This window comes from Chlamydotis macqueenii, chromosome 3 (assembly GCF_036417535.1).
Source record: "Chlamydotis macqueenii isolate bChlMac1 chromosome 3, bChlMac1.mat, whole genome shotgun sequence".
Lineage (NCBI taxonomy): Eukaryota > Metazoa > Chordata > Aves > Otidiformes > Otididae > Chlamydotis > Chlamydotis macqueenii.
The window spans coordinates 77,663,509-77,679,453 of record NC_141558.1 but is presented as its reverse complement, the minus strand read 5'-3'; the positions used below and the strand labels follow the sequence as shown (position 1 = coordinate 77,679,453).

Sequence of the window (15,945 nt, the reverse complement as noted above, 5' to 3'; positions counted from 1 at the left end):
CATGTCCTGAACAGTGGCCTCAGGAAACAGAGACAAAACCACTTCGGATTCAAAGCGTTTAAAGGCAAATTTTTGCCCATTCACAAAAGAAAGCTGCATCATCTACACAGGCAGTAGAAGACAACAAATCCAGCACATGTTTTAACATCCAGTCTATTATATGCCAGAATAACACTGTAGCAATGATTTGGGTCTTGTCAGGTAACAATTTGGTAATGAAACACAAGAGTCATTGCACATTCCAACCCTGGCACTAGCGTTTCACGTCAAGGTCATGCAGTTCAGCAAGATATTCAGGATACGTCTTCCATGAGGCAGCTTTGTCTACAGGCAGATTTTAGGTACTCATTAAGTGATGGGCAAATGAAAACTGAATTCCTAGCGATCTCTCCCAATGGCCACCAGACAATTAGTGTTCACTGTGAAACAAACAAAACTGGACTGCTCTGAGCTGTAATTACGAGGCAGAAGTGGCTCCTCCTGGAACGTATAAAGATGACAACTTTTCCAAGAGTTAACAGCAACCTGAATGTTGATTTTTCTTTTGTACAATGACACCTTTTCATCAGTCTGGACTCATGAAAATCATGAAGTCTTACCTAATTGCTGTACTCTGGAGATCTAAAGTCCCTTAGATTATTGCTCCACTCGGGGGAAAAAAAGTGACACTGGCGGGAGGTGATGCTCAGTTTCTTATTAACTTCTTCCTTCCTTCCTATACTTACTCCTGTGGAAGAGTGCAGAAAAATCCATGTTAATTTTCTTATATTAGAAGAGTTATTACTCATTAACAGGGTAACTGGTGGAACTTTCACCCGTATATCATTAGTTAGATGGATACCAGACAGTAACTTGAAATTATTATTACTTTCTAGTTTCCTCAAAAAAAATCTTTTTTTTTTAATGTAAAGGTTATATCAACAACTGATTAACACTAATTAATAAATGATTTAATAATTCAAGTCTCAACATATTAACAAAATATATTCTAATATATCTACATGAAAAGTAAAGAAAGGAAAACAAACACTTGAAATATGTTGGTTTTTTTTTTCCTTAAGCCTCCTGCTTAAGGAGTCTGTGATACTGGGTAAGAATTAACTGGAAAACAAATAACTTAAAACCAGTGATCTACATATGGCAAGAGTTCATTCTGATTTTTTGCAAACATCTAAAAAAATACCACTCCTGAGACATGATTCTCTCAAGGAGTTTGGTCCTATTGTAACAGGCAATGTATTACTGGGGTTTTTTCATCACATATTGTTTGCACAGAGGAGACTTTGTTTCCATCAACAGCCCTCAAACACTGTGACAAAGCAGCTATTATTGTCACTCCACTCTCCATAGAGAAAATGGTACGGAAAAATGATATCCAAAGTTTTGACAACACTTCACAGTTGAAACACAGCAATAACTCAAATCCCTTGACTTGATGTTTCGTACTGCTCCAACAAATATTCTTCCACTTGTAAGTTCAAGGAACAACTCAGAAGAATGGCTGAGGCAGCCAACCAAAACTTAAAACAAAATCTGATAATGAATTATGTCAGGAAAGCATCACTATCAGTTCACATCAACTTTGTTACGAAGTTTCTCTGTTAAGAACTTCTTCCTAAGTGTTTTTGTTATTATTAGGCAACCTTTTCAAAACAAGATGGTTCTTCAAGAAGAAGGTTAACGTGTGAATAACATGGAGAAGGAAGTGCCTGAAAGCACCTTGCTTTTGAAGTAAGGTTGCAAAAGAATATTTTACCACTAGAGGACAGTATGATGTAACTTCCTGGAGATACTGCATTTGGCAGAGAATGGCTTCAACCACGTTCAGAAATGTGACAACCTGAAGATAGAGGACTCTGTGTAGTAAAGTGACGAGAAAACACATGGCACATTACTGATTTACTGGGACATAGATAGGACCATCATTGCCACAGCAATGATAACCTTGGGTGAGAGCACACTTGAGAGTGCCAGGCAGAGCTGATCTGCTGTCTTTGCTTGTCTGTTGGGCTGGGGGTTAAGGAGAAGCCTTAAAGACCCTTAACACAGCTATGTGGCACAAATTCTAAGATGCTCTCTCCTTTTTACTGGTCCTCTTCCCCAAGCAAAATGCATGAACTTTGACGAGAAAGCTGACCAACTGAGAACGGAGTAAAAACTGGAGAAAGGCTTCAAGTAGTTGACTCGTTAACAAACTATGCACAGAATTGAAGAGATCAACAAGTTTTTATAATAAAATTGTTAATGAAATTAATAAAGAAAATGTCAAGTGATAATTATTGCTCTTTAATATTGTCACCTTCTCATTGTGTCATATGACACAACTCTGATTGTACTTAGGTTTCTGAATCAAGTCACTGACTTCAATGTGCAGGCTCCTCTCAATTTCTGACTCTGAGATGAGCATCTTTGCTTAGGGCCCAGGTGAAGTGAGCTTCACGATATCAAAGGGGTTTAGCAGGTATCTATCTACATTGTACAAGGACAGCAACGTGTATTTTGGCAATAACAGCACCAGAAGAACTTAAGACTGGAATAAGAGAAGTGATACAGGTGAGCACGGTCTCAGGTATGCAGTGAGAGATGTATGCAGACACAGAGCAGAATTTGGTTGTCATTAACTTTATTTAATGACCCAATTAACCCAAATTAATTAAAAATACGTACCACAGAAACATAACATGCATATACAAAAATAAGCAAATCAAATCACCAGAAGGAGTGGTCCCTTGTTAAGATGCAGATAACTTGGGCAGTGGCCTGAAGTGAGGAGAGCTATTCCACGTTCTGAGGTAGACCAAGCTGTGATCTTCATCAAGCTGCTACAATCGCCTATATCTATTTTTCAGTGTAAGAAAAGAGAAGGTACTTACCTAGCACCTAGAGCTCCAAGTAGAAAGCACTGGATAAAGAGCAAAATCTTACTATATTACACCTGGGAAAAGGAAGACAAGGAATCTCTGTACCTGAAGGAACTACAGCTCAGGGAAAGTAATGAGATACACAGGAAAGGAGTGAATGGGCTGTCTGTGCAGCCACTGGAGTCCAGGAGGGCTGATTTACAGCACAAGGAATGGCAGATGTGAGTCGAACACCTGGAAGTGAGTTGAATACCTGAATACATCTGTGCAGCATGATGGGCCATTTGCAGCATCTCCTGTGGCAGCAGTGCCCAGGGAACAACGGAGAACAGGACAATGAGATGACTGCACCAAAGAATAACAGTATCATACAGAAAATTTCAGGTTGGTTGGTCTTTTTTCTATCAATGAATTTACATCCGTTCCAGTCTAGCAGAGAACACTCTTCTAGTGTTTAGGAGCAATGAGATTTCTGTTCAGCTTGCTACAGAAAAGAGGAATTTGAATGGGGGTCTACAGGCACTCAGATCTAGGTCTCTGTTCTGAGCAAAATGACCACGTATAACCCAGCAATTCCCAGAAGAGTTAGTTACACCTTTTTTTCCTGCTGCTCTGTACCAAACCAAGGTGTATTTTCACAAACACCTCTTTCAGCAACAGTGCTGGCTTTAACACCTTGTTCCCTCCAGCTTATTCCCACCTTACACCACAACCTTATTTGTGCCAGGACAACTACTGGTAAGGGCACAAGTTGAATTGTAGTGAGGAAAATAATCCTCTCCCATCACCCCTCAAAAAAGATTTTTTAAAAAATTGAATTAGTTTCCTGATGTAATTCACTGTGCAGTCACACAGAAACTGTTAACACGGACATAAGCAAATATGTGGCTAAAGGTGGGCAGCAAGCAAGAACGAACAGTGAGTGGATGGCACTGCAGTGAGGAAGAAATGTTTGTGAAAGCACAGGCCCAGTGGAGGCTGAACCTGATCATTAATCCCTGCTGAAGCACATTTAAGTTTGGCACCATCTGAAGTATTCAGCTCTTAACATTTAACCTCAGCACTCAGACAAAACTCAGGTGGTCTTTCCAGTTAGAAGATACTGATATAGAATTTAACTCTCAAATAGTAACTAGTTTAATTATTATCAAGTTCACAAATAATAATTAGTTTTAACTGTTAGTTTTAATAACAATAATTTCAAGGCATTCCCCCATCCTCTCATGCCTGTTACCCACTTCCACCTCGCTCACTGGACTTTCCACCCCATCAGTCACAGCACAGCTGCCAAGGGAGCTGGATCAGCCTTTGCCACAGCCAGAGGACTGGAGCGAGCAGCCAGGGCAGGCCTGGGGCTTCACTGTAGCAACTCTGCTGCTGAGAGCACAGAAACTTTTATCATCAATGCCAGATATTTTTAGGAGACTTTTGAGACTGTTTCCAGGCTGTGCTCCTCACCACAGTTTCAGTTTCCCCGCTGTGCCAAACACAGGTACTCAACCTGTTCGAGTGCTCGCTCTCTAGCAGAAGGGGTAGAAACCTCCCACAGACAGGAGGCAGAAACAGGAACTGACTTTACTCTTTGTTTGTTTTTCTCCCCCCTCCCCAATTTATTTTTCAGCTATACTTTCAAGATCAAACTAACAAGCCCTTTTACAGGGTCAGATCTTTTCCAGCTGTGCAAAAACCAAACAAATGAGACAGCTAAAAGTGCCCCCAGCTGGTAAAACAGGATGCTGCCCCAAGAGCTCTTCCTCAGCTTTACTCTTATGCAAGATATGCTTCCTACTCGCTCTGTGGTTTTTCTGTTTTAGTTTCCAAACTCAGTTCTTTATTCTGCATACGTGCTTCCCCCACCTCAAGACTACTTAGTACTGCCCATTAGTCCAAATTGTTCAAATAGCCAAGAAGCCTGAGCTTAATTCTTTTCCAGAATTGCTGATGTGCTTGACTATCTTTTAAAATACAATACAATTTCTTTAACATAAAATTACACAAAATAAAGGGCATCAGTAAAACCTCCTGATCGCAGGAAATCACCTCACCAGTTAGTAATGAAACATTCAAATACACACACAAACACTTATCTTCAACTGAGCTGCATTTCCCCCTTGGATACAATTACATATGAAACAAACAGCTTACATTGGTCATAGGAGAAGAGAATGTACACAAATAATTGTAAAAACAAATTTAAGGGGAATCAGTAGTCCTGATTTTTCCCCTTGAATATTGTGAATTTTGATCTCAAAAAGATATAAGCTCTGTGCCTATCAAAAGGGGATGAAATCTTTTTTAAGAACCTATATTGTGTAACGCCTGCATATTTGAAGATAAGTAATTACAGATATTTTACACAGACATTCTCTTTCTTCCCATTTTTGACAGTTCATATTCCAAATCAGGTTTTAAAACCTTCTTTTAGCTGCAGAAAACACAGTGTCTGCTAGAATGAAGCAACAGACAATAAATACATTGTAGAGTAATTCCAAAGACACGCACAATCAAAATTAACAAAATTTGTTCAATTTCATATACATTAACCCTATATCATCTGAAAAGGAAAGGCTGAAAAAAATACATTTATTTAGATTTATTTCTACTTAAAAAAAAAAAAAATCTTCAAGATGGCATTATAAGAATGAAGTTATGGTGCCCAAGTTACACTGAACCCTTGTGTCCAACACAGCTTCTACTTGTTCTGCTCAGTGTTTATTTTCATTTCTGAGCACATCAGACTGGCATTCCACTTGTAGGTGTAGTAAGAGAAAACCAAACTCGAACTCCCTTTGTACAATGTACAACTTTCAAGCCTGAATGCCTACATTAAGCCACCTAAAGGTCAGAGCAGAACAATTATACTTGTCGTTAGAAGAAACTCGAGGCCTCAGTCTAGAAATGTATCAATGAAATTGCTTAGCTTTCATTTGCTGAATATCATACAGAAGTTCAGTGGCACTCTCCTAGATAGGATCCTAAATACGGGTTGAGCTTCCAAGTACTTTACAGTAGATTTACCAGTATTGCAAGTAGGACTGTCTCTCTCTTTACTTTACTCCATATAGCAGTACCCAGTCACGTGATGGCTTAAGGCACATGCAGTCCCCGTCCTATATCACAGCTGTGCCTGGGGCTCTACTACCCAGATTTAAAGTTTTGGACTATATGATTTATGAGAAGGATATTGGTTGTTTCAAGTAAAAGATAGTACCTCTTAACAATGGGGCTTCACATTTGCATCAGTATTGATAACCTGGGCTCTCATCTGCTCTGGCTGAAGTTATAGGTAATTATCCACTTTAAAGTTTTGCTAGTCTTAGCAAGAAGGTGTAATAACAATGGGCTAAACACCTGACCTGCTTTTTCAGCCCTAAAGGTCGCATTTCCATGTGAGAATGAAGATGCTGTAACGCTGGCAAGAGGAAAGCCTGCAGTGTAACCACACGTATTGTATCTGTTCAGGGCATAAAGAAAAAATGCCGCTTCCCAGAACTGCTAGCACGATACTTTCCCTCAAGCATGAAAATGTCTATTTTGAGGGGGGAGAAAAAGAAGAAAGACAAGATTCCCTAATTACCATATTATGTTCCTCATACTGTCAAGTGATGTACCACACTGTGGGGAAGCATGTGAGGCTAGCTAAATCCCGTCACGTTATAGAATTCGGTGGTAACAGAGAACAGGCACGTTAGCCAGATGACTGAGCAGATGTGGCATTTAAAAATGTGTCAGCTTTGCCCTGGACAATCTTAAAGAAAAAACAAGCAAAACTAACCAGACTCTTCCATCATCCTGATTACAATTTTTGGTGATTATTTCAGTCCAAACCTCCTCAAACCTTCCTCAAACAGGAGAGCAAGAGTGACACTGCTGCTCTGGGAGACACAAGCTGTCACAGAGATCCTGTCCCCAACCCTAACTTCACTGTATGTATCTTAACATGAATCCAGGGAGGCAACATATCCTTAATCAATAACACTTGCATACCATCACAAAAGTCAGTGAAGGAAGCACATTCTTCATCTCATCACCAAAGCAATGGGCACGGCTCCCTGCATTCTACTTTTGTCAAACAAATAGCTGTTCATCTAAATTATATCTCAAAGATTTTGGGGATGCAATCTAAATTCATAGAATCATAGAACAGTTTGGGTTAGAAGGGACCTTTAACGGTCATCTAGTCCAACTCCCCTGCAAGAAGGAGGAACATATCCAACCAGATCAGGTTGCAGAGCCCCATCCAACCTGGCCTTGAATATTTCCAAGGATGAGGCATCCACCACCTCTCTGGGCAACCTGTGCCAGTGTTCCACCACCCTCACTGTAAAAAAAAATATTTTCCTAATGTCTAATCTGAATCTACCTCCCTCGATTTTAAAACCATTACCCCTCATCCTATCGCAACAGGCCCTGCTGTTGCGATAGGAGTTTCTCCCCATCTTTCTTGTAGGCCCCCTTTAGGTACTGGAAGGCCACTATGAGGTCTCCCTGAAGCCTTCTCTTCTCCAGGCTGAACAGCCCCAGCTCTCTCAGCCTGTCCTCATAACAGAGGTGCTCCGGCTCTCTGATCATCTTTGTGGCCCTCTGGATTCACTCCAACTGGTCCAGGTCTTTCTGATGCTGGGGGCTCCAGAGCTGAGTGTGCAATTCGTGCTGAGTGTGCAATTTAAATGAACCAGATAATTTCCCATTCGAATCCAGAAAGCTATATTGCAACACCATTTCTATTTAACTGAAGTTTGGTTCCCACAGTAGAATGGACGGCGAACTAATAAAGGAATGCACAGTCCAAATACATTGAGCATACGCTGCCTGTACACAGTGATATGATTCACCCACTGTCATAAAGCAGTTGCGACCTTTCATCTGACTACTTCCTCAAACATAATACAGAGAAATATAAATAACATACAGAAATCAGGAACTAACAAATTGGGCAAGTAATAATAGCTCATCTCATGATTTTTTGCTGTTGCGCTAATCCTTACTACATGCTCTATCAGACAATTGTGTCATCTCTTGCTATCCTTTGACTAATTAACCAGATCAACTAAGGCATAGGTTGTTCTCTGTTTTGAAATGAGTGAAGGCAGAGAATACTTAGACTTTTGAAGTATCAGGCTCTGGAGGCCTCTCAAAGGGATAATTCAAAAAAAATGAAAAGAAACAATGTTATATTAATAAATAATATACCAATCTGCAGATAGAGAATCTAGTTCTGTATTTTTAAAGTGACATTTATTTGTCCAACTAACTTTCCTTTCTGCCACTTACAATGTAAAGTTGATAACAAGTAACCCTGAGCACAAACATTAAATATTGACTACAAACACATTCTCTTAGAATTAGGGAGGGTAAGGTTAACATGCTACAGCATTTCACCACAGATCTTTTCACCACAATGTGTGAAAAATTGCACGCATAAAATTAAACACTAGACCAAAATCCTCTCAAGCATCTACTTGCAATATCTCACTCTATCAAGCATTTTGAAACAATTAATTAAATGTCAGAGAAAAACCCTACTTGGTCTCTAGAAACATAAGGTGATACACATCAAAAGGAAAACATACTTTAAATGTATTATAAAGCTTTGGCAGGAGGACTGAAGCAGCACCATTACAACCGCAAACCAAAGCCAGAAGTTTTGAGATAAAGGAGAAAGATCAGAGCTACAATGGATTCTAACGGGACATCATGCATATAAAAGAAACATACAGTAAATCTGAGAAGCAAAGGCTGAATATATTTTCAAAGGACACTATCCTGCAGATATTTTACAAATGGTGAAGAACAGTGCATTTTTCCCACAATATATAAAACTTTGTAAACTAATGCTTCAGTGCTTTTTTTTTTTTTTTTTTTTTTCCTAAATCAAATCAATTATTTCTTAGTAGCTTACTCTGGTCAGGGATCATAGTATTCTGGGGACCATGTAATCGGAGCTGGTTTCTTGGAATGTCATGGAGCTACCAGGTTGCGCTGAGTTCATATCTGGGAGACACAGCAGAGCCCACGGTGTGTTAGAAAATCTCCAGGGAGTGGCAGAAATCTGAAAAAGTTTTGACTACTAACCAGGTGAACGGCTAGTGACTGTGATGCCTGGCAATCATTAGTGATCCAGATTTCCAGCCATGTAGCCAGAGCGTTGATTTTGCAACCCTCCGAGGGATCACTTCAAAGCCGCAGTACAGCATCTCTCTTTTCCTGTGAGCAGGTGGTGACAGTTTGCATGACCCACCGCCTAACACTTCTATGTATTAGACAATGCAGTGGGTCAAAACGAGTTAACCAACAAACAATGAGTTGAAATCACAGGTTTACATTACAAAAAAAAGTCTTATGGACTCCATAAGAATTGGGTCCTATTATCCCTGGCACTGTACCAGTAAGTAACAAAGAGCTCCTATCCCAAACAACTCACCATCTCAATCGCTGACAAGATGCCACAGGAGGAGGAAATGCAGCAACAAGATGGGGATGGATAGCATAAAAATAGCTTGAAGAAAAGCAGAAGTCCAAGCTTCCCCTTTACCTAACCATTTATTTATGTCCTTTGGCAGTGTGGCACATATGCAGATAACTTAAAGCTACTATATTCACCATTAAAGAGAAATTTTATTCTTTGCTGCACTTGGGACTCTGTTTCCCCCTTGCTTTATCAGAATAAAATTAGCACAGTTCAAGCAGCTCAGAGATTCAAATGCTGATGGAAAATCTGAAAGACTGGGAACCCTTGGCAGTTATGCGAACGCTGCAACAGGCAGACACCCACAGGTACAGATGCAACGGTGAAATACTCAGGTCTGCAGTAAAGCTTAATCACACTATCAAACACAGCTGTAGCAGTCACATGCTGGGGATTTCCCAGCTGCAGGCTCTATCTCCCAAAGCACACGTAGTTTGAAACAATTCAGTCACTATGTAATCAGCAGCCATGTGACAATTTCATTTTCTCTTTCAAAACATCCAAACAAGTCTGGATTCAGAAAGACTGCGTGGCTCAGGCACTGTGACTCTTTCTTAGTACTTTTTCTGCATTCATCATGTCAAATATAACACTGCTACTACAGTAGGACTGTACTGGCTTATACAGAAAGTACTTCTATAATCTTCATTCAGGAAGGAAATAAATGTTCTTATGTACTTATGAGATCTTTAGCAACATGATCTGGACAAATCATATCAAGATCACAGGTTAAAGCTGTGACACTCAGGCATCATTAGGTTTTGAGTCTCTATCACTGGAAAGTATCAGACAAAATCTGTATAAGATGACGACCATTTTAACAGAGTACAAAACAGCTAGGAAGCAGGAAAAGTTTGTACGTTCTAATTCCACTTGTTTATTGTTCCTCTCCTTCCTCAGTTATAAATCAGACTGCAAGCCCATGAAGGAATAGGTGCAGTGGAATTTTGTCAGCTTTCTTTTCCTCTCTGCTCATCATCTATCAACACTTCTGTTCTCAGAGAGGAAAATCTAGGAAAGAAATAACTCTTTACCTTCCAGTTTCCTCTCTAGTCTGTGCTAATTGGCAGGTTTTAGCAGGAACATTATTAAATTTTTTTTAAAAGCTTAATTGCAACATACATGCATTAAGGAAACAGTTTTTCCTGGGAGTACCTGCTGCAGACAGGAGAGTTTGCAGGGATGATTATTTTATTTCAGGAAGGAAAGAAGAAGTCAGAGGGGAGAACTGCACTAAGGGCCTGTGCTGGTTTCGGCCCTTTGAAGGCATCTAATTTAAAATACTAAAGTAAGGAGGTATGCCCAAGACATTTTTTTTTAAATCGCTCCAACTGGCTATTGTTTCTGGATGCTGACCGAATTTGAACACTCACTGCAAAATGCGCAGTGTGCTCTACTCCTGGAGAGCAGCCTTTAACATCACTAGCAAATCAGCTGGATGCTATAGTTCCTCAACACTCTTATATCATCCCATTGGATTTATTATGCACTATTCTAAAACAAGAAAGAAAAACATACGCTAGTTTGGAATCAAAAGCTGACACATCCTCCAAATATGCAAGAGTGAGTCAGAGAGGCAAAATGCACCAAATTAAAATGAGAGTCTGCTATATCAGACCATTAAAAAAAAAAATTACTTTTTGCTTCTGCTGGTATACCCCTGTGGAAGATATGCTAGTGAATATTTTGCGTAGAGAACATAATGTTGTGATTAAATATATCTGAAATCTCCTTTTTGCAGCACCACTTCTAGAACAGATGGCATTATCCTCAAAGTATGGTCAGACAGATAACAGAAAACGAGTGCATGACTTGGGAAGACTACATTAACAGGGCTTTTATGCAAATCCACTTGCTGTGGCAATCTTACCTCAAAAAAAAAAACTCTAAAAGAGGACTGTGCAAGTGCTACCTCTTTCTGATCTGCAGATAAGCCAGAGTAGGTAGGAGAATGTTAAAGTAGCAACACCTGAGGAAGCTGGTAAGAAGGCAAATACAGTACATGCTCAAACAGTCTCTGAAGAAATGGAATTAGTGTAGCATAGACTATTAAGAGATGACATTTTTCAGGTCTTTATGTATGGAGACTGGAAGAGGCAATAAGCCAGAGAACACGAAATTATCACCAATGCAAAAGAATTATGCCACTATTATTAGTGAACATTGTGCAACAATTAACCCGATTTAAATGAAAAAAAAACCAAACCAACCCAAACAACCCACACTAAGAGGGCAGAATGAGTAGGAGAGATGAGGGAGAAACTGATGCACAAAGCCAGGAATGTGGTACACGTGTTACAGTTGTCAATAACCTGCAACTTCAGTATCCTAGCAGAGTAATTGAAATGATGATTGAAATAGAGGTGGGAAATTCAAAAGTGAGAGGTTCCTTTAACAACAATCTTAGGATAGTAAAAAATTTGTAATTCCACAGTCAATGAGATGATAATTTTGGCTAAAAATGGTGTCTTCTTTCACTACTCAAGCATGAGCAGTAGTTCAAAATCAAAAGTAGTATATAATAAATGAAGATAAAGACAAACAGAAATAATACATATGAATTAGGAGTTACAAAGGGAAAAAAGATCGATAAGGCAAGCTAGAAATATTAGCGGAAAGTCCACAGCTGACAACCAATATAACATGAAGAATTTAAAAAAAAAAAAAAAAAGTATCAAGACTACAATAGTCCTAGCAGTTATACAAAGCCTTTGTCAGATGGAAAGGATAAATTTTTTTAATAGCGATGCAGGAGAGACAGACATTTTTAGCAATATGTCTATCCTATATTTGGACAGATGTTTTTACGTCACATGATGATGTTGAACTATCTTCCAGTCCCTTAGTAACCAGGCAAAATGTTATACAACAGGTACTAGAAATAAATATTTTAAAATCAGCCAATCCATCCACCTCACACCTAAGAACTAAGACTGAGAAGGCCTAAGAACTAATCATGTTTATTTTAATAAATTAAGGCATTCCAGGGAAATTCCATTTGACTGGAAAAGTGCTAATGCTGTGCCAATAATAACAAAGGCCAGTAGGATGACTCAGAGAGCTAACCCATAGTTAGTCTGACGTTACTTCCAGGTAATAAAGCTGTTATTAAATGAATAAAGAATTAAAGTACCAGAATATAATTAATATTAGTCAACCCAGTTTTGCAGCAAATATGCCTTGTAAAATGAAGTTATTGCATTGTTTGATAAGACAGATGTTTGGCTGATGAAAGAAACTGTATATCTGCAATATATTTGTGGACAGCAGTTGACTTATAGTCTATGACATTCTCATTATGAAAATTAGCACAACCTAGTATCCAAGAAATGTGTTAAATGGACTGAAAACTGAAAGATCTAACAAAGTAATAATGATTGGAGACTTGTAACATAAACTTCAGGGCTTTTGTGATTTGGAAATAAATATATACATCCATGATAGTAAGATTTGTGAGCTTAATAAAGTCGTGAGGATGAAAGCTGAAGATAGTAACATGTAACAATTTAATAAACTAAGCCAGTTCTAATTAAACATGTCTTAATACAGCCAAATGCAAACGAATTAGAACTAAAAGCTCCACCAGCAGCCAAGTTTCCTCCCTGGTAAACACATGGTCTGAAAGGTACCAAGGATTACAGGTGACAAACAGCTGACATTGTAGCAAAAAATCTCTCCTAATCTATCGTATTAATAGATACAAAAGCAAAACAGCTTTATACAACTATGTGCAACACTGGTGAAACCTGCAGTGAAACACCACACCAGATTTAACATTTTAGAAAGAATGTTTTAAAAACAGAATACAAAAAAGCAGACAAAATTATTTGAAGAGGAAAATGTCTTACAGTGACATGTTTGAACGAAAGACTTAAAGTTCACTTGTTAACATTATTAACTAGCTTGACTTAATATATCACAGAAAATACTGGCTCCCAAAGGGTTCTTCAGCATAAATACAAAGTTCAGGTAGGAAACATGACATATTAAACAAGTTATTTATAACTCAAATTACCATGGGAATTCGCAATGGCATCTTTAGTTCTTGAGATCTTCAAGTTTGGATACCTTTTTGAGTGTTGTAGCTCAGCATGTATTGGATTCTTAATAGTGCAGTTGAACACAAAATATTCTATACAGAGGTAACTGGGTAATAATGATCTATGATATCGAGAGCGAATTAACCGACTTAGTAGTTCCTTCTAGCTTTTCTTCTCCCCTGCGGATATAATACATATATTTTACTCTCCCTTCTGAAGAAGTGAGATGACACCACTTCACTAATTTTGGAATGCTCTGTGTTGAGTGAGATCTGCCAGAAATCACTAAAGATTGTTAGATCCTCAGGCTTATTGTCAGAACAAGCATTCCCTGTAGAAAAGGATTTTGTTTGAAGAAAAGGTTGGGGGGCGGGGAGGGAAGTGAAAATCCTAAGCCTGATCCCATTGGCATTAATATGTGATCTGTCACTGATTTGCAGAGGCAAGATCTAGAGCAAAAAGTTCATAACACCATGGAAATAGTTCTAATTTTGGCATTCTTAATTCCACTCACAATTTCTTCAGGAGCAACTGCTTTGCTCTGTACATAGTGTAACAATAACAGTCAGACCTTCCGTTTTTCCAGAAATAACCATGTCATAAGCTGCTGCTTCCTTGTTTTATGTATTTACAGACATCAACAAGCCTATATAAAGCCTCTCCATAATTTGCTCATATACAGTAATTTTCCTTTTGATATATTTTTAGATCAATTGCACTTAAACAATATTTCCTCAACCTACTGAACTTTGCTCTGGGACAGATGATCAAGAGAAATGCAAATACTGTATTGTTTAAAGGATGACAGCCAACACTTTCCACAGTACTGGTTGAAAGGGTAGGGTACTATGAAGTGCAAAGAGTTTAGCATGACTCCAAAGTGGTGCAGCACTCATGCTTACAAACTCTGCATTTGCCCTTTGAATTGCCTCCAAAGCAAGACAAGCGTAGATTTATCAATGTGCAAGAAGCAGAAGCTAAGTCACGATCTTTGAGTTTCCTAATAAACAGTGTCACTTTGAAGAAAACAGCTTTAAGCCTCTTTGCAAAAAAAAAAATTATCAAAGGGAGAATTGTAAGGAATAAGATGACTCATGAAGGAAAAGCTGTGTCCGTGTGCTCCTTTCCTTCTTTGGTACAAGGTACAAAAAAAGCTGTAAACATTTGAAGAGTTTATTTTCCTAAGGCTAGGTTGTTGCGTGCCTTCAAGCATATTACCTTAGAATATCAAGAATGTCAAACCTACCCTTTTCTGAATTTTCCAGTCTAGAGGATATAAACAGGCCCAACTTCTGGTTACTGGCTCTAGTACAAGAAACCTTTCTATCATTCTGCCATTCCCTTCAGACAAAGAGGTGTGGCTAAGCACAGCCATGCCTTCAAGATTTTTCATGGTCTGAAGAGCTTGACTGCTAAAGCAGCAGAGTGGATAAAAGTCACAAAAGACTGTGGAAACATAAGGATTTTTTTTTACATGGTTAAAGTACAAGCTAAATCAGTCCCAATTACAGTACTAGGCACTGTTGCATGAATAGATCTCCCCTCACAGGGTGTAAAGTACACCACAAAAAATTCATAGCGGTTTTGAAAAAAACAATTTTCAGCTACGTTGTGTGCTGCGAAAACTCTCCTGTTCTGATTCTGTTTCAATCCCAGGCAGCTAATGCATGTCTTACTCTGCAGAGCACTTGTGTAGGGAGAAAACCTGTTAGCGTGCCCCCACGGGACAAACAAGACTCTCTAGGTGCAAATTTTGTTTTACAATGCTGATTAGCCACATAATTAACAACCAGAATACTGAGAAAAGCACTTTGAACATCTGTAGTTTGCAATGATTATACCTGAGTTGAGAATCCACTGTGCATAAGAATACACACATGCACATCTTGCTACATCTTAGTGAGGAAAAACTGCAGCGATTTAATCAGATACCAGATGATATCCCAGCAGGTAAATAAAAACCTTACAACGTCGAAAAAACATTACAATGTTAATTTTTGTGCCTTCTAACTGGAAATTCTTGAGGTATTGTACTTAACAACTATTTAATTTATTTTCAACATAGTCTTAAATTAAGAAACCATTCTGAGTGGTGATTTTTAAAAGATGTTCACAAACTAAACACAGTTACAGAATCAAATACCTTGGACAGGAGATCCCTGAAGAACTAAGATACTCCTATTAGTGGTTCAAATGGATACCCCTTTTCCCTATGACTCAGTACTGGGCTAATTTACCCCATATTGCACCACACCATGTAGGAGGTCACAAATCTGATAGCATTTTCAATAGGAAAAAGAGTGATAGAGGCCATGATAAATATCACCTGGGGTAAGTGTTCTACTCATTTCCATTTCCCTCTGAAGACTCAACTAAAGGTGCTGTTCTTCACTTGCAGATATACAGTGTTTCTAAATGCCCACCACAGGTAGAGATATCTCATGGCAGCTGAATACCATCCCTTCTATGTGACTACCTGGGCAGACTCAGATTATCTGTGTGGTCAACAAAGAAAACCAAAGTGTATACATCAGTGCAAAACACAGTAAAGTTACGTCTGCTTTGCAGGAACAAG

The 15,945-nt window shown here is 38.8% G+C and overlaps 1 protein-coding gene across 5 annotated transcripts in view; it reads right to left on the bottom strand.

Annotated features, from left to right (window-relative positions):
- Positions 1–15,945, bottom strand: part of PACC1 (proton activated chloride channel 1) — a 101,996-nt gene that overhangs the window by 55,372 nt on the left and 30,679 nt on the right. For all 5 annotated transcript variants that reach the window (XM_086744889.1, XM_086744880.1, XM_086744881.1 and 2 more), the window contains exon 3: positions 600–727. The gene's annotated coding sequence lies outside the window, so the exon portion shown is untranslated. The remainder of the gene's footprint in view (positions 1–599; positions 728–15,945) is intronic.